At 41.0% G+C, this 19,721-nt stretch overlaps 1 protein-coding gene across 1 annotated transcript in view; it reads right to left on the reverse strand.

The window, feature by feature from the left end:
• TIAM2 (T cell lymphoma invasion and metastasis 2) overlaps nt 1–19,223 on the reverse strand; it is a 136,191-nt gene extending 116,968 nt beyond the window's left edge. Inside the window, exon 1 of the mRNA XM_030447803.1 lies at nt 19,168–19,223. The gene's annotated coding sequence lies outside the window, so the exon portion shown is untranslated. The remainder of the gene's footprint in view (nt 1–19,167) is intronic.
• Nucleotides 19,224–19,721: the final 498 nt, after the last annotated feature.

The raw sequence follows: 19,721 nt of genomic DNA on the forward strand, positions 1-19,721 counted from the left end.
CCTGGATGTGGCAGTAAGCTGGGGTATAGACAGGCTGGGCCACTGCAGCTCCTGAACCCTTTGAGCATTTGGACAGGTAACAGCTGTGTAGCAAAGCCTGTGTGTGCCCTCTGGAGCTGCCTCAGACATGACAAGAGTGATGATGAACCAGCAGCAGGGCTGGCTGCCTGGCAGAGGCAGGCTGAGAGGGAAGCAGAGGGTGAAGATGTAGGTGGCCAGTGAGTGATACAGGGATACCTGGAGCACCACAGCCACGTCCTGTCACCACCACCCCACATACACCAGGGGTCCATGAGCATGACTATGCAAAGACTCCAGCTCCTGGTCTTACTGGACCCTTAATTAATTACAGTTTTAGTCCCCTAAGGGCGCGCATGGGCATGAAAGACAATGCAGCAGAAAATATTAACAAGAACAGGCCCCCAGGGTGAGATTAGGCTCCACCTATGCCTCAGAGGGTTCCGTGCCCATCCAAAATTGCTCTAAAGAAGTTAGCTGAGGACATAGGTAATCAATTTGGTTTGCTGCTCAGTGTCCTTTGCCCCCACTTATTCATGACTACCCTGCCTAATCCACCATAAAGGAATTCCTGAGGAACTGCCCTGCCGTCAGGAAGGCTCTGTTTACTGAAAGGAAAGACCAAAAAGCACCAATAATTGAATGATTTCACTTGGCACAGACTGCTTAATTTAAGCAGATTTTTTTAGAGAGAAACAGCTTTCTTTTTTTTTGTTTGTTTTTTTGTGGGGGAGCTGGAGGGCTTGGTAAATAGGGGGAAGCAGTGAAAGAGAAGATAAAAGAAAACAATTAAGATCAAGAATAAATAAAAATAGTTTCTCTAATTAGCCATCAGAAAATGAGAACTGAAGATTCAAGAGACCAAGTATAGTAAGTGCTGTGGAAGAAAGCCCTACTTTGCTGCAGACCTGTTGACATCCCTGCAGATGCTGCAATGAAAGGAACTGCCATAACTTAGATAGCAATGAACCCCTTCAGCTTTATGCTTTATACATGTTACTTGAGTGCTGGGGGTGACCAACAGAGAAACTGATTCCTGTCCATAACTTTTAATTAAAACTTATGCTATTTTCCCTAATTTTCAGATTTTAAGATGAGGCTCTTCCTGTCACAAAACACCTGAAATATACTGGTTGGTACCGGCAGAATACAAACTATTATTAAAACAACACTTGCATTGTCTTTTTAATGTATTGTAGCACTACAATCATATTTCCCTTCCTCAATATCTTCTACCCAGTTTTATCCACACTGCAAACAACCACTCTATACATCACTAATACCAACTGCTGCAAGGTAAACAAACAGTTTATGTTTGCAAATGGTATCAGGATTCAGTATTTGCAAAGACGTGATACAAGATGTTAAATAGAACTATCATCACTCTATTTGGGTAATTTCTGTTTCATTTCCTGCCCTGCCTCCCTCCTCAGGCTCAGGAATCCAGAAAAGGAGAATGACAGCCAAAGCTGTAGCAGAGCCTCAGAAAGGTGCATATTTAAAGTATTCCAATTCAAACCAGGTATTACAGTACAAACCTAGCACTGCATTTCCCAAAACACAATGCAGGACGATGAAACTATAACCAAGACAACATCTGATGGAAAGCCAGGGAAAAACTGGAAGCTTAGCCCACAAATTTTGCAGCATAATGATCTCTGTTGGATAATACCTTCCTCTTTCTTGAAAAGTCTCATTAAAACATAGGTTGCATAGACATAAATAGATACTTCTCTGCCACAGCCACTTAGCTTTATTGTATCACTGAGTTTAGCATTTGTTGCTAGTCACAACTCTGAAAAAGCATCACTGTAGGAGTCCTTTTCAAGAAATCCTTCCACAGCATGGTGTGCTTGGCCTGTACCATGTACTTAATGTCAGAGACACAAAATAATCTTTTCCAAATTATTTGTATGAAAGCTTCACAGTCTATCAATAAAGCAGGAAATGGGATGTTAAAGAAAAAGGCCACACTCAGATTTTCAACAAAACCTTTGCTATTAATACACCCAGATTCACTCCATGCTGTGTTTATGATTAGAAGCCTTTGCGGAAACATCAGCTGGTTAATAATCATCTACATCTGTCACAATATCCCATTTATGCTACAGCCTACATCCTTCCATTGTTTTATTAGCTATCTTCGATAAATGATTGTCAGAATTATTTCCTCTTTATTTGCAGGAATAATCTGAGGATGAAAGGGAAGAAAAAAAAACAACAACAGAAAATTGATGCTAATTAGTGCTGCAATTACAATGGCAAATAACAATTTTTAAAGCTATCACACACTGTTCCTCCGGTAAAAGCAAGTGTTCATTAACTAGATTTTACAGCCCAGCCCAGCCCAGCCCAGCCCCTATATTTTTAAGGATTGGACCCAGCAAACCTCAGGTAGCTTGCCCTTTCTCAGGGTTATCCTGGGTGCAAAGCCCTGTGGCCACAGTGGCAAAGGGCATGGCTGCTTCACCCTGGCACTTCCCAGCCCTGCCAGCCACTGCCCCAGTAGCTGGCAGGTGACTTAGGCTGCCCATCTCCAACAGCACCCTCATGAAACCCTTGTCCTTGGGATATTCATATATAATTGGTAACAATGCAGCTCACTACTTTGCAACAGGGACTGAGCCCAGAAACCCCTGCAAATGTTTCTCAAGTAAATGCACAGTTCGTTTTAGTTTTTTCACGTGTCAACAAAATCCCTGTTCTGCTAAATTCTTCAAGTGGACAAAAAGCTAGAGATCTCAATTTTTCCACATTGAAATAAAGTGGTTGGACAAAAATGCTGTCTGTGACTTTGACAAAGAAAATAAGGGAGGAATAAGAACAAGATACATTTTGCAGGCAACAGAGACCAAAGGTTGTATTTAAAGCCCTAACAGTTTCCAGATTGATTTGTCCCATTGCAGTCCTTGTTTTGTTGTTTTAAATGAGGCACACCACCATTTTCCTACCAGAGATAAAATATCATCCTCTGATCACACAGGATTCTGGGGGCTTACCCCGATGAGCTGAGTAAAGACCAGGAACTCCACAGGGGAGCACGCAGGCACAAGACTATAATGCCTTTGCTTTGAAGCCCTGAAGCCTCTGCAAGGACAAAAAACCCTCATATGCTTACCCTGCAGGGATCCCTGCCCCCTGCCTCAAAGATATTTGGTTCTACTGCTGCTGATGCCCCTGGGAGGTAAGCAACGGGAGCCATGCTGCTGTAATATAGTTTGGACTGATGGGTAACCTTACCGACCACAAAATGCTAAGAGAGAGAACAAGTAGTGCTATTGAAAATTAATGAATAGCAATGATAATGGAGGTAATGTTACCAGTGTCAGATGCTCTCTTTTAAAAAGCCAGATTGCAAAGTTAGCCAGAGGAAAAACACGTTTCCAGCCACCAGGTGAGAAGCAGAAGATGGTTCCTAAATACACACACTGGGTCTCTAAGAGCAAACTGCAATTTGCTGGAAACTTGCTGCTGAAATTACTCAACTGATCTACTCAGAAGTCATTAAGAATGAGCAAAACGTTGCCAAAAGCAGAGTTTCAGGCTGCTTGTCAGGATTGCTTTTGATGATGCCTGCTGCATATTAAGGCATTTGATGCACCCAAAAGCACTTAAGGGGAAGAAAACAACAACAATATGCAGAGTATTATCCAAGTCTTCATTTGTGAGCAAGACAGACACTGGTTCCACTCAAACCACCTCATGTTTTGTTTTGCCATTTTAAAAATCAGGCCCTGCTTCAGCTAATTTTCTTGAGTGCTTTAGCTAATCAAGTCTTGAAAACAAACATTTAACCAAGAGCAAAGAAAGCATGAAACATAAAAGCATTGTTTTCCATGGTGTTGAGCAGGGGAAATATTTGTGAACTGCAAATAGCACACGCAAGAAAACATCACGTTCTGTGCTGGGGGACAAAAATTGCTGTTTTCCCCAGCTGACGTGGAACTCAGCCTGCCCAGCGTAGCCTCATGCTGAGCAGTTATGGTGTTGGGATTTTCTAATTGAAGGGTATTAAGAACAGATATTTCAACATGACTCAGAGTTTTGCCTCAGAAGTGGGGGCAGAAGAACACACTGCCTGGAGCTGACTTTTGGGTAGGGAGCAGACAGGGCAACACTACCTTGCTCCAGACAAAAGCACCCACTGAAACAAAAAGCTTGACCAACATACTTGGGAAAGACAAAGACAAAGCAGTGGCCAGATAAGTGGAAGTTAGAGAAGAATTTGATGCTCTGACCCTGAGACCCTTCAGGGAATGCCATAAGCACTCAGTCAGCTGTGTTTTAAGGCCTTGGTGGCACCGAGTCCTGCACCTAGCATAGTGCTGGTCCCACACCCCCAGGGATTGCATGGTCGCTCTCTTTCTCTTGACGTGCTTGTTCCTGGCAACACAGGAGTCCAGGATGGCATCATCACAAGCTATGCCAGGAAGAATAAAGCCATACTTTTTTTTTTCCACTCTCCCCACCTTCTTAATTAAGTGCATGGAAGTGTTCAATTCTAATTTTCATCAAAACTTAGATGTTTCTAAACCAAATCTGCTTCATGCCGTTTCCCATCCCTCCTCTTCTCTGCTCCTCCACATTTAACTCTGAGCAGTCCTGCTGCAGGAGGAAAGTGATTCCCAATGTAGAGGGCCCAGTCCAGACCACCCCTGGGCACAGGCAACTGCACAAACAAGCTCTGTGCAGGCAACAATCTCCAGCCACCAGGTGAACACCAGGCCACATTGACTTTTATACAAACACCTGAACACAAGAGCCAGCTTTCAGAAAGGGAAGCAGAAGCTGTCACTGTGGTGCAGACCTCCTCAGACCAGGGCAGAAAGCAACGTAGCCATAGCAGCAGATGTCCAATACCTGACTGCAGCAAAATGCAAGGCAGAAGTCTGTAAGATCACTCTGTGGCCAGGAGTGCTTCTCTGCACCCTGTTACTTCTCCAGCACTTCTGCACCATGGGGGGGACCCAGCAGCCCATCTTGGCTTCCCTCCAAACTGCACAAAAATGTCCTGGGAGCTGCCGTGGAAACAAGCTAGTCCATGAAAATCTGCAGTTGGAGACTTATTGCCAGTACTAACCAAATATTGTGCCACAATTTACAGGATGAAGTAAGGAGAGAGAGGCAGGTACATCCTACAACAGTTACATCTATTTCTTTGATCAATATTTCACAAAAGAAAGCTATAAAGGAACAGCATTTATTCAGACTCGTGATGTACTTGTCAAAGCTTCAAAATAATTCAGAAGAAACATCCAGTTCCTGCACACCCACTCAAGTACACCGCCACAACAGGCAGTAGAGACTGCCTTCTAACACAATCACTTCTGTAAAGAAAAAGGAAAAAAAATTCAGGCCTTAGAGTGTCCTACAACACTTACCTAAATTCTGGTCTTAGATTAATTTCAGTTTAATGAACCGTGATTTGAGAAGCCAGTTACAAAAATGGAAAACAGGACTTGCTCAAAAGGCTGCCTATATGGAACAAGCAGTTCCTAGCTTCACATACTGGATTCAACTCCAGTGTTTTGCACCATTGATTAGATTTAGCTTCTCCAGTGGCAAATTGAATGCAATATTATTTGTTTGCATCTATCTGGGAGGGGTTATTAAAACTGTTTGATTAACAAACAGGTCTAACAGGGCCAGTCACATAACTAAATAAGACCATTTCTTTATAAGTACACCAGGTAAACCCATTTCTAAAAGCAGTATAAGTTCCAAAGATAACTTATTCTGTAAATCAAGGACAAAACATACATATTATTATTCATATTACCATTCACATTTTATTTGCATTTGTATTATTATTCATATTATAATTTATTATAAATATCTCTCCCGTTGTTCAGGCACACTATCAAGAGACAACAGAAGCATGATTCACAGCTTCACAAGAATGTTACTGGAAGGTTTTTGCTATCAGTGTGAACGCTGATAATTGCATTACTACTGAGAATAACTTGCAGGAAGATAGTGTGTAGTACTAATGAGTTTCATGCATCTGAAAAAGGGAGATATTTTCTCTTCTGAATCTAGTGCAAACGTATGAACCTCCAGGATCACTTTTTAATAATCAGATTCTGGCAGCTTTGTGCAGGCTTATGTTTGCGTCTAATATGTCAACAAGCTGCTGAGTTCTGTAAAAACAGCTCAATACAGCACCTTGGAAATTTTGAAACTTTCCTTACACCACAAAATAAAGTATCAGTGTTAACCAAAGGTTTTTAAAACTCTACTAGTTAACCCCCATAAGAAGTACAAAAATCACAGAATCACAAAGCAAAAACGTCCTAGGAAAATGAAAGCCTCTTTTTAGAAAGCAGTATGTCTTAGCACAGACATTTTCTATGCTGTCCCTGTGTCAGACAAATACTCTGGCAGCCTTCCACGCACCAGAACAATGGCTCCAAAAGTGACGGAAATATCACCATCCAAGAATCCCAGCAACACCAATACTGCAGTGTTTCCTGAAATGCCTGAAAGCCACAAACAACGATGGAGAAGTTATAGCCTGAAGTGCCATTTTCACTCAATCTGTGCAGCAGCAGAACAGTGCATGAGAATCAGTATTTGGTCCTTCTCAGAGATGCCACAAGGCTCTGATGTGTGTAGCCCATCACTGCCCAGATACACACTGAGATGGCTCGTCTGCACCAGGTACATCTGGCAGCAAGAAGAGGGTGGTGGGTTCATAGAATCATAGAATCGACTGGGTTGGAAGGGACCTCAGAGATCATCAAGTCCAACCCTCGATCCTACCTACTACCGTTGCAGTTACCAGACCATGGCACTGAGTGCCACATCCAGTCTCTTTTTAAATATCTCCAGGGATGGAGAATCCACTACTTCAGTGGGCAGCCCATTCCAATGTCTGATCACCCTCTCCGTAAAGAAATTCTTTCTAATATCCAACCTAAACCTCCCCCAGCACAACTTAAGACTGTGTCCTCTTGTCTTGCTGAGGGTTTCATCTCTTCTGATCATATGTAACTTGGTAAATTAACCAGTAATACAAGTTCTTGCTACAGTTAGTGGCACAACCTAGGCATTTCAGAGGCTAATTTATCCTATTTTAAAATTAAGTGCCAGAGGCAGCTGGGTGCTCATACTAGCTGCTTTCTTCTGAGTAATCTTGCCACCAGAACATATGCATGCCTCCTCTCTTGCTATGAAAAGACAAGGTACAAGCTACTCTATGAGGCTGGGTTTTTCCCCAATACAAACTCACTGACATTTTCAACTGCTGCTTTTCCTGGAAATAAGCCTTTCCTCTTTTGTGACAAGTTACACATCATGCAGTAATTGGAAAAAGAAGAGTGCAGGATAAGGGTATCCTGTCTGCCTTCAAGTAACTCCCCTACTTCCTTTTCAGAGGAGATAAGAAACATCTGCACGTAGTGGCATTTCTACACAAAAACTACCTCTCTTAAAGGAAAAGACTAATTGAAAGCTGAAATAGTTTCTATGGCTAGAAGAATCCTCATAGACAAAGCCTGGTGTAGCAATTCAAGTATGTTACAACCTGAGCAACGAGGGGGTGCTGTCGAGCTGTCCAAATTATGTGCAAGCTTTGTCTTGCATCCAGAGACAAATCTCTCAGTTGCCTTTTTGCTCACCAAGGAGCTATAAAACACAAACTACACCATGCATTGATTCTCTTCACTGTGCTTCCTGGATTGTTTTCTAGCTATTCTTCTCCAGCACCTACTCTCCCCATCTTCCCTCATTCTCAGATTTCATCCACTGAAGATCTATTCTCCATCACAGCTCCTTCTCCTGTGCAAGTCCCCCTTCTTTGACACACTGCTCCCTGTGGCCCCTACCAGACACCCCATCCACTCCCTGACTGCTGCTCCAACTGCTGCCCAAGACCAAGTCTCCAGAATCCATCCAGTTATCCAAGCAAGGCAACATGTCAGGTCAGTTCATGCCTACTTGGTTCACCTAGAGAAGCTTTCTGCTGCAGATGCTGGTTTGAAGCTGCCTGCTTGGGAAAGTGGGCATCAAGTTGGGCTCAGCTGCTGGCTCCTCCTCTGCATGGACCCATCCATCATCACCACCTGGCTTTCCCCACATCCTTATCTCACAGCATTGCTTGTTTTTTTGTGACCTGGCCTTTAGGATATGGGAAACATTTTCTGCTACAGCTGTGTTCTACAAATCGCTCATACGAGGAGAGCTGAGGACATCTGAACTAATTCCTGAGAGATGGCCAGATGGCAGTGTTGTCATCCTGCAGCTTCACGTGGGCTTCTCCCACTCATATCCTTAGACTTCAAGTTCTTCTGCCTACCCCAGCAAGCAGAAACATCAACTTCTGCTACATTTCTTTACTCCGTCTGTGCCATGGCATCACCACTAGCTTTGAGCCGTCTTTGAATAGCTATCTTGTCCTTCCACTGTAACAGTTTATTAAAGAAAACACAACAAGGCAGTGAATATGAACTACTTACTAAGCAGACAGTGCACTGCTGCTCTGAACTATGAAAATAAGTGGAGACCAGTTTCCCCCTGCAAGTTATTTGTAGCTAGGTGCCTCCCTGCCTCCAGAAAGCCTCCCAGGCTAAATGCACCACGACACACGAGCTGTTGGCTTTTTGTTGCCCTAAAAGTAGACAGGACAGGCACAAACTCGTCCTAACCACCAGCAGAGAAGACCAGAAGGACTCCAAAGGAGATGCAAACCATCACACAACCACAGTGCACAGACAAGCACAGCGAGGTGCTGCTTGCCCAGCCCAGCCCAGCCGTGCCTGCACCCCTTGCTCTGGGTCTGTCCCCAACAGCCTCAAACACTTGAACACAGGAGAAGCCACTGTCAGGTCCTTTCCTAAGGGCATCAAGAATGGCTCAGCCAAAAGACAATTCTTCATGTATTCTGGCACAACACTTTCCAGGAAGGATTATCTTCCCACCTCCTCAGCCCCACCAACGGGCTCTCCAGTGGGTGCCAGGGTTACAGGGGGGACCCCGGGAGGGACCCTTTTCCTGCTGATGCTCTAACGGCTCCTGGCTGCTATCTGGTGACCCAGGCAGACCCTGGCACCAGCTGCAGCTGCCAACACCAACCCCACCCTGGCCCACGTGCCTGATACTGCACAGCACATGTCCAAACGCTCTATTATCTTACTAAAAATGTCTGAATGTCTTTTTGTGTAAGAACTCTACAACAGCGCAAGGTCCGAGAGCCCAGGTCTCCTGCTCGAAAGTGCAGGGAGAGAGATTTGATCTGCAAAAGTCAAGCCAGGTACAGAAACAAGAGCCCCATCACTCAATTGAACAGCCAAATGCATCATAACGTTTTGTAATTATATTCATTTACCATCTTACTTCCTCTAGCTAGCAAATATCCCAACTGCGGATCTGCACATCACATTGCTGAATTTAGGTGATAAACTCATCTGAATGTGTGCCCTGTTCTTCATCTTTACCCACTGATCAACAGCTCCATCCTTTATCTTTCACGCTGGTGCAACTGAGAATCAAAATGAAGTCTGTGCTTTTTCTGTTTGGCTGAAAAGCACAGCCTACAAATTAGTCACAGAATAAAACATCACTATGACAACAGGTGATAACAGGAAAGAAAGTGACAAGCTTTGAGAGTAGCTCCAACACTTTCCTTAAAGAAATGGAAATTACATTTCTTGTCCTCATGCAAATCATAATTTTGGTGCTGTTTGTTTTATTTTTCTTTTATTACCTCTTTTCTTTTTTTTTTTCATACTTCCATGAAGGAAGTAGGAATGGCACTAACACTGAAAATACAGAGGCACATATCTATGAGTCAGCAATTTTTTAAACAAACAAAAATATTCTTTGACCTATCAAAATTAGTGATAATTGTTTCATCAATATTGTTGGAACTTATTGTAAATAACTTTCAGTTATTTAAAAAGAAGACACTAGTAATTTGAAGAAATGAAAAAGGAAGGAGAAACCTCTTTTCTAAAGAGAACACAAATGGAAAGAAAAATATTCTTTCAGTATAAAAAAACCATTACAAAGAGTTTTGGAATCAGGTGTTAGCCAGCCTCATCCACTATAGACAAGAAATAAATAAGCTTGATTTTTAGTGAGGAAACCTTTGGATAGATGTCAAGGGAAGCTTTTTAAGTACAAGGATGTCCAAGACCAAGCTATTTAGGCTAGATATACAGATGAATTAGTGAAAAAAGGCAACGTGGGCAGGAAATGACATATTATCCCTTATAACGGTGCTAAAATCCTCCAGTAATTGACTGTGCCAAAATGAAACAAAAAATAGTTGTCAGAGTCAGCAGGTTGGATCTGCATTCACAGGAAACAGGGAAAAACAATAATTTCCAAATAAATAGTGGACAGCTTACAACCACTGGCTTTAAAACTTTGCTATACTGTACTTGCTTTAAAACAGCCTTTTCAGATTTAGACTACATTTTGGGAAAAATCATAGTATAAATTTTCCATACACTCCTTGCAGAAGTGTTTGGAAAAAAAAATTCCACTAGCTGACAGTACAGTTCTGCAGTTCTTTTATTTTTTTCTAATGAAAATTTATCTTCATGACAAAGTCAGTTTTCTGTATAATATACAGAATATTTTGTTACTTTTAAGCCAAAAACTAAGCTACTACCTCAGAGTAACACTTGCTCTTTTATTTCCACAGTCTAGACAGAAGCAGTGACTCTGTAACTAAGGCTTGCAAATCCTTTCAGCTATAAAACCTTGGTTTTAAGATTTCACAACATTTTAACTCATGACATGGTTCTGACTAGGACTCTTAATAATCCTAACTGTTTGTTGCAGGATGCAACGATCAGCAATATAATCAGGTTGCCATGTCTGTTACAGAAGGGCAAATCTTCCTCGAAGTTGCCAAGGGCAGAGGAATAAAGGAAAAACAAAACAAAACAAAACCAACAAAACAGAACAAACAAACAAAACACAAAAAAACCCCAAACAAACAAAACCAAAAAAATCCCAGCAGTGGATGAATCCTAATCCAGATCTCATTGATGTCAAAGCCCTTATAGTGTTTAGTGATGCCAAGATTTTGTCCAGGGAAATTATTACAATTTTCCACTATCATAACAAGTTGGGTTTTTTTTAAAAAAACCCAATGTTTACTGCTGACACCACCTGCTACAGCCTGGCAAAGCATGTTCAAACAATTACACAGGGCATATTATCATAACAATAATGATGCAAAAAATTATTTAGAAATCCAGAAGTGCTGTGCTGAAGTGGTATCATTATCACCAGTCCAGGGCAGGGGGCAAGAGGGAGAAAGACAGAGAGAAGAGAGATGGGCACATGGGCAAGAGAGTTTCTCCAGGAAGAACAGTGGCCAAGGGATGGATGGGGCTCACCTATCTCAAGCTCTACTGCTGCATCTTTTCCTATAGAGTTTGCACACTTAACTCAGCAGGAAATTGAGTCACTTTGGGCTTTGTCTGTCTCAAAACACATGCGGAAAATCAACAGCTGGTAAAGCACCACATATTGCTTATTTCATCCCATTCTGCAAGAACCTGGAAAGGGACACAGTGGGTCAGGCTCACAGAGCTTCACTTAGGAGAACCAATCTCCAGCAGGAACCAGCTGCAGCAGAGGCAAAGCAAGGTTTAGGGGGAATTAGAGAAATGCAATCATGATGAAGCAGCCTATTAAGCCTATTTTTGTTTTTTCAAACAAAAATACATGGACAAATGTTTCTTTACAAAGAGAAAAAATTCAGTCACTAAATCTGAGTTATTCAGGAAATCAAATTAGATGAGCAGAGAGATCACTTCTGGAGTTGCAAAGTACTAATTTCCAGAAACTGTCAAACATCAACTTCATTCTCTGTGTTTTTCCCCATGAAGTCCAAAGAAATTAAGAAATCCACCCTTCATCTCCTGGATTTTACTATAAATCTTCCTTTATTGATTCTACAAAAGCTTTGGAAATCAAATATCTTTTCATTTCCAATTTCTGTGAATAATAAAAACTTTGTTCAACTGTATGGCTTTTATTCCAACACACATAAATAGCTTCTTGACTAGCACAAAACCTGAAACCACTTTAATCAATCTGCTATATTTAGTCTGGATAAATATCGATTTTGAGATTCTGGGTATACAGCCAATCTTGTGTTATTTGCTAATACTTTGATCTAAATTCACATTATTTTAAGAAGAAATGAAAAATATTCTGAGGCAAACAAAGACAACAGTAAAGAAATTATACCCTGTAAAATCTAGAGAATATGTACATTAGCTAAAACCTCAACTTCTTCCAAAAGCATTTCAGAAGACTGAAATACATTTAGACTCATCACAAAATTAGACACAAACATCTATAAATGTTATTTTGTTACTGCCACAGGAATTCACTCTTGATTTACCAGAAATCTACCACTATATTAAATATATTTAATCGCATTAGTAGACAGCACTAGAATCTCATCCCATGTGTGCATGTGTAATATACTGCTCCGTTTTCTATGGCAGCATTATAGCTCAGGTGATTTATGTCTGTGTAACAGAAAGGGCTATTCTATAGAAATATCACAGGAAATGACACACGGGAAATAAACCAACACAGACATCTTACAATCATTTCCTAAGCTCTAGCGCAGCAATCTGCTGAGCTCCTGAAACAACCCAGATGCTGCTGACACAAGGAATGAACAAGAACCAAAAAGGCTTCCCTCTTTCAGTGTGGCTTCTGGGTCTTTAGAGAAGAAAAGGATGAATAAGGCAACGAGCTATGAAATTGTTAGTTATTTGCCACCTGGAAATGTGCTTTATTTGGTATTAACTGTTCAGTACTGTCATGGGTCACCTGCAGTGGTTATGGATAGACGGAAGGATCTGCAGCGGCTGTGAAAACAAGAAACCTGAAGATTCATGTGTGGTGAATGCTCAAGTAGTGTCTGGGGGAAAAAAAAGGTCACATGGGAAAAAGTCACAGTGAGTCTCATGCCAGAGCTTTCTCATCTTCTTATCTGTCTCCCTCGTTAAAAGGGGATTACATGGAAGATGGGAATGGACTTTTTAGCAGGGCCTGTAGCAATAGCACAAGGGTGATGGTTTTAAACTAAAGGATGGCAGATTCAGACCAGACAAAAGGAAGAAATTTCTGATGATGAGGATGGTGAAACACTGGAACAAGTTCCCTAGAGAGGTGGTAGATGCCCCATTGCTGGAAATATTCAAGGTCAGGTTAGATGGGGCTCTGAGTAACCTGATCTAGTTGAAGATGCCCCTGCCCATGGCAGGGTGGTTGAACTACATTACCTCTTAAGTTCCCTTTCAACACAAACCATCCTATGAACTACTCCCAGTGCCATTCAGATGCCATCCTGTTAGCAGGTGTTATTCTGCTCTAACACTCAAAAGCATCTGTTCCCTTCCCACAGGATCCTACTGTGTCAGGTAGAGGATGGAGTAAAAATTCAGTCCTTGCCCTCAAGAGTACTTAAATCAGGTTACAGCAAGTTATCAAGAGATGCAAAGAAAGAATCATATTTCAGTCAGATCTGCCAATGTACAACAGAAGACTACGTCCTGGAAGAGAGATGAACTCAAGAACATTTTGACATGTATTTTATTAAGAAATGTTAGGAGAGTTAACTGTCTGTATGGTATAGAGAACTGCTTTTCACCTAAGTAAATTTCACCACCTAAATATGGCAAGAAAATGAAGAAATACCTCAACCTACTATCTCATTATTGCTCAACATTTTACTATTTTTTTATTATTTTACTATTTCCACTTACTCTTTTAACGGAAAATAAAATGTATGAAAGCCACATATCCAGATATATACCATATTAAAAAATAGGCATCTGACATTAGTGTCCTAGGAGAAGAATCAGTATGAGACATCTTAATACTATTGTTTTTTAGGAAAAGAGAAAGTATTCTATATGAAGCTGAATACAGAGACATCTACACAAGTGTATTACACATTTTAAATGTAATTATTTCTTGCAAACTTCTTCCTTATCCACTAGAGGAAAACAGCAAACAAGAGAACATCCATGTTACTCCATGACAACATTTTTTTTTTCTTTGAGGCAGAATTCCTTTCCTCAAAAGGTTTCATGCAGTTTTACCATTAAGTACATTGAGGTCATACAGCTAGTGAAATACCTAAAGTGTGTCAGCTAAGCAGCAAAGAAATATTAGATGAACTTTACTACTCTGTAACTTAAAAGTCAAAAGATACTGTTAACTTTTGCCTGAAGTGTAAGTTAGCATGCCAGTAAAAACACCCTTTCCTGCAGACAAAAATAAGGAAGTTTTGTACTGATTTTCTCAAAAAAATGCTGTAAATAGGTGAAACTTCCCCTTGTAAAAATAAACATTACTTACTTCAGGTAAATGAAAAAGATACCTAACACTTTCACTATTACCTACTAACCAAGGAATCATAAAATACACCCATGCAAACCATCTTAAAACACTGTAGGTTAAATCTTCGTCCCGCTGAAGAATTAAAGCAAACATATCACTAACTTCAACTGTGACAGAATTTCATCCGTTGTGTTAACTCGTAAAAGAGAAAAGGATATAGAAAAAGCTTTGAATATAAAGTTAAAACAATAAATAAGAGTGCTTTAATCACCACTTCTGATGCCTTCGATCTTCCATGTGATTTCTGCCCCTCCCTCTGATATGCCAACCATCTGAATGTTCAGTGCTTAGGCATTTGATTTATCAGTCCCTGAGGCACAGGTTTGGACCAGGCCCTGCCCTTTTCAATATTTCATGCCCAACAAAACACAATACAGCAGCTCTTACACCACTCATGTTTTACTAGTGCAAGAAAAGATCTGCAACATGAAAACTCAGTTTTGCAGCAACCCAGGCCAGAGCACTGCATTTTCTAAAACTGGGGTGTTTCTTTGATTTGTTTTAAGGTTAGAAGGAAGCTCCTCAGTGATCAGTATGCAAATTCCTTTATCAATAGTGCAGAAAAGTGTGTTGCATCATTTGGTTTCCATTCAAATTCCACTCCAGACCCAAATAAAAGGGAGTTTTGCAATTATATTGTCACCTCTTCAGATATATTGCAGAGACTTCAAAGGAAGGTGATTTCTGGAAATCAAATGTCTTAGTAGGTCCAAAGGGAGAAATATACCTAAAAGGCCACATGTCTTTCATAAGATACTGGAGTCTAACAACAGCTGTCACTCATACACTAACTACCCAATACTGGGCAACCTAAAGAGAAGCTGTATCAGCATATGAAACCCAGAACTTTCACACCAGATTCTAATGAATGAGCCAAGGCTACATATACTGGGCCAGACACCTGAAACCTAAATTCTGCAGCACTACAGAAACTTCTAGTAGACTAGTGTTGCTATAGAGAAGATTACTGAACTCCAGAACTATTGAATTATTTTACATTTCTTCATTAAAAAAAAACAACCAAACAAACAAAAAACATTTTAAAAACACAGCATTTTTGTTATGTTTGTTAAAATTGTAAACTGAGCATACTTGTTTTATTCAGTTCTATCAAAAATTATTTTTTAAATGTCAACAACAGGCCAGATAGAACAATAATTTCAGGTCACTCAGATGTATGCAACGTTTGGACTGGACTAGCATTTTCTCACCCAATCAACCACATGAGTGAGACTTTCACTTGCAAGGAAATAGAGAAGCAAGCCTTGTTTTTAATTACTTTAACCTAGGAACAATTTGTTGCAAGAATCTATAGATGGAGTTATGATGATATCTTAATCGAATATCTGAGTCCAGTCTTACTGCGTATGCCCACAGTGCTGGGCCATAATTAAGCAGCTATTACAGTAAACACATAGCAACCTACTTGTCTCAATTATACATCACCTTTGCTTCAAAAAAGGCTCTTCTGAAAACTCAGGTGTACATCATCCTCAGGCAATACCACCATTGAAGATCCAGCGTGAACACATACCAATAGGTACTTCAGTTTTAGCACTTTTATCATGCCTCTATCTCATGCCAGCCAACTCTCTTCCAAACTCACGTTCTCCACACCTCATGCATGCACAACACATCACTTTCCAGGGCAACCTGAGACTCAGTGTGTAACACAGGCATTGGTGCTTGTGAGTGGTGCCCAAAGGCAAAGTGACACCTTGACTGCTGTGTGCAACTCCCAGCAAGCTGTTTCTTCAGTCACATAAAGCAGGAGCCCTCAGATCTGGGAACCAGAGCCCACAGCCCTGCAAAGGGCACATGCCTCCATTCCGTGGGAACTTCAGCCATTCAGGAAAGACTTGCTCCTGCAGAGCTTGAGGAAACAAACACACCTTGCCAGGTACCTTCTTAGTACCCAGCACATGCTGCCCCTTTCCAAGCATGCTCTAAGCTAGAAAATCAGCACAGAGCCTGCAGGGTATCAACGCCTTCCTCAGGATATTAGGTTTTAATCTACATCTATCTCCAGAACATACTTTGCTGGAATACTTAATGAAATCCAAGTGTTAATAACACTAAGAGAGTCAGCACAAGTCTGCCTGTGCCAGCCAGCTTCTGTAACAAAGTTCAGCTGCCACAGAAATGCAGGAACAATCAAAGTTGTTACTGCAATTTACCGAGTAATTTCAGGTTGTAAAACTGAACAGATGGCACTTGTGAGCTTTACTCAACATCTTGGGTCTTTTTAATTAGACTCCTGTTCAAGTCAGTCTGCTGGTCTACAGTAGGAGACCCCAGGTTTCAAAGTAACCTTAGGAATCCCATTGCTCTGTCTGATAGAAACCACTACGTCACGGAACTGCTCCAGGCCCAATGCCTACTGTTTCCACCCCAGGAACCAGTCAGCAGGTAATTAAAAGAGCAGAATTAAAGGGACAGTCAAAAAATGCAGCTACGCCTCAGGCAAAATGCAAATGAATGTTTTAATGCACGACACTGCTTTATAATTTTAGGATGTTTTTGCTATGTTTATCATTAGGAATCCGTATGCTCTAATTTTCTCTTCCATGCCTTCACATTCACCTTCACTCGAATTCACCTGCTGCCACTGAAATACACTCAGGGTTTTCACAGCTGTTTTGGAAAGCTGCAGGTGATCACAATCAAAATGAAACAAAGCATACTGACTGCTAAAAAGCCAAGGAACTTGCAAGGTAATAAATAGTGCACCTACCCTGCAGCACTGAAGCATGGCAAAAATCACCAGCAGGCTTTGATGGTTGTGGGACCCACTGACAACAGATGCTAGCTAGTCTCATTACATTTTAGAATCAGGTCCAATACCTCATTTTCCCAATACAGATTAAACAAAAAGACAAAATAACCCCCCCAAAAAACCTAACCTCCAAGCCCCCAACAGATTGACTAATGTGACAAATTAGAACTTTTATGAGTGCTGCTATGCAAAAAATCTCAGTAATACTTTTAACCTGACGCAACAGAGCACAGCATGCCAGAACAGAAAGTTTAGTAGTATCAGTCACAATGGCACGGCATCATAGCTGTCCCATTTACCATAATCAGTTAGCATTTGTCTGTTTTGGGGTTCTTTGTATTACTTCACTGTTTTGATGAAGAAAAGCTCAAAAATCCAGAAGAACTTCCAGACTGTTGTAATCATGTTCAGTCTAACACTGATGACTCCTTCAAATCCATTTTTGTAATACATCCTGAAGGTATAAGCTAGTATTGAAAAAAACCTGGTTTAGAAAAGAATGGTCCAAATATTCTGTTAATCAAACAACAGCAAGTGCAGAGCTTCTGCGTACTTAGTTTTGTGGCACGGGTGCCCTAAGTTCCTTTCAAGTGGCAGAATTTTAAAATCATTACAAACTGCAGCTATGCTCCATTATATGCTGATTTTAAAAGAGATGAGCATGTTACAAAATAAACTGAACATATTTATATTCAACTGTTTAAGTATCATATAACAATCAGCTCTAAGAGTCACCTGCCTGGTGTGTATCAGTCAGAAAAGAAACCTCTCAGCTTGGAGAGTTCTCATTTATTTAGTGTGATTTCACCCCAAAGTATTGTGTCAGGCAAGAAAAGAAATCCTGTCCTTGCATGGAATAAGACCAAATCACTCTGAAACCACAGCCCTCATCAGTGCATGTGTTTAAGATCATGTCAGACAAACTCCCAGGGAATGAGGATGAACTGGATGTGTTGAGGTCCAACCCTGCTCCCCAGGACTTTGGGATGAGCAGAGCTGCCCACAGGCCTACACTTCTTAAAAGGTAGCCTTGTCAGGGTTGCAGAGTGGATTCCTGTCACTAAGCCCAAACACATCTGAATTTTGTGTTAACTAGTAGCAAAGATGATGTAGTAGGTAACGCAGTATTGACTACAATTGACTACAACTGAAGAAACTGGGGTTTCTTCAGTTAATAATGGCAAACAGAGCTGAAGCAATTTAAAATAATGAAAAGCTGAATAAACACTCTCATCACCCTCTTACAAAACATCATGATTAAGTCTTTTTAAATCTCTAAAACAACCCCTTTATTTCACATGACAAAAGTCAAAGGGGGTGGAGGAGACCTGCCCTCCCCTGAGCTAAGTTGTACCAGGTCTTCAAACCCTCACCCAAAGCACCTCTCTCTCTCATACACTATGCTTTAGATCTGTGACTACAGCAGAAAGACATCTGATGATCACCAGAACTAAACTGTAACGCTGTTCTGTCCTTTGGGGATAGCGAGACATCTGTTTGTTGGTAATTTTCTCACTAATTCTGGAATGATGCAGTCTACACCAGAAACTGCTCATCCATTCCCTCTCCTTTGATAGACAGACATCTACCACACAACAACACTCTTAATAGCCGGGCAGGAAAAAGCCTAAACCCCTCCCTCTCCCACCCCAAGTTAAGTATAGAAAACTGCATCTATGCTATTTAAAGATTTGGACGCTTGTCTGAATTGAAGTTTTGTAAATACAACCTATTTTGAAGTCAGAAGCACTGAGAGTTGATGAATGCCTCAGAGAAACAATTCAGATGGACTATGTTTCCCCCAGTGCTGGTGTTCTCTATTGGTTGACTCCAAAACCTCAAAGGCACCCAGCCAATATGAGATGTTAAGATCCAGGGACTAAAGTGAATTTTAAACTGGTTGCATCTGGACCTTGGCCTGTAACTGTTTCATAATCCAATGTATATGTTCAGAAATAAACAAACTGACAAAACAAAAACAAACAAACCTTGCATAATTTATTGGCTCTCTGAATGCCTTCTTTCCCTCTGCATCCTAGGGTGAAAACACGGAGGGAGGCTGGAGTGTATTCTCAACTCTGTTCTTGCCGCTTCATGAGCTCAAGAAAGTTTTGCTGGAAGTCTCTATTTTCGTAGTACTGGCAATCTGAAAAACAAAAACTGTTTTGTTAACACATGTTTCCCTAGATACATTAGAACTAAGTTTTGTTCTGAACCACTGCCAGCTAAATTATTAACCCCTCCCACACAAAGCCAAGAACTTGCATGCAAAAAAGGCAGCTAGAAACATCTCTGCTCGGTCCATACCTTACATGTTCTACATGGACTGCTTATGTGTGGCAGCTAAAAACTACTTTCTGTAATCAAAGGGAAGCTACAAACCTGTAATGCAAGACACTACAGACATGTGCTTCAAGAGGAGTTTTTGTTAAGTTGTCCATGTGTCCACCTGGGAAACACATCACCAGCAAAGGCAGCTCAAAATGGGTCAACACCATCAACAGTTCCTTTTCTACAATGGTGGCACCAACTGTAAAAGGTG

The sequence above is a fragment of the Calypte anna genome, chromosome 3, assembly GCF_003957555.1.
Source record: "Calypte anna isolate BGI_N300 chromosome 3, bCalAnn1_v1.p, whole genome shotgun sequence".
Lineage (NCBI taxonomy): Eukaryota > Metazoa > Chordata > Aves > Apodiformes > Trochilidae > Calypte > Calypte anna.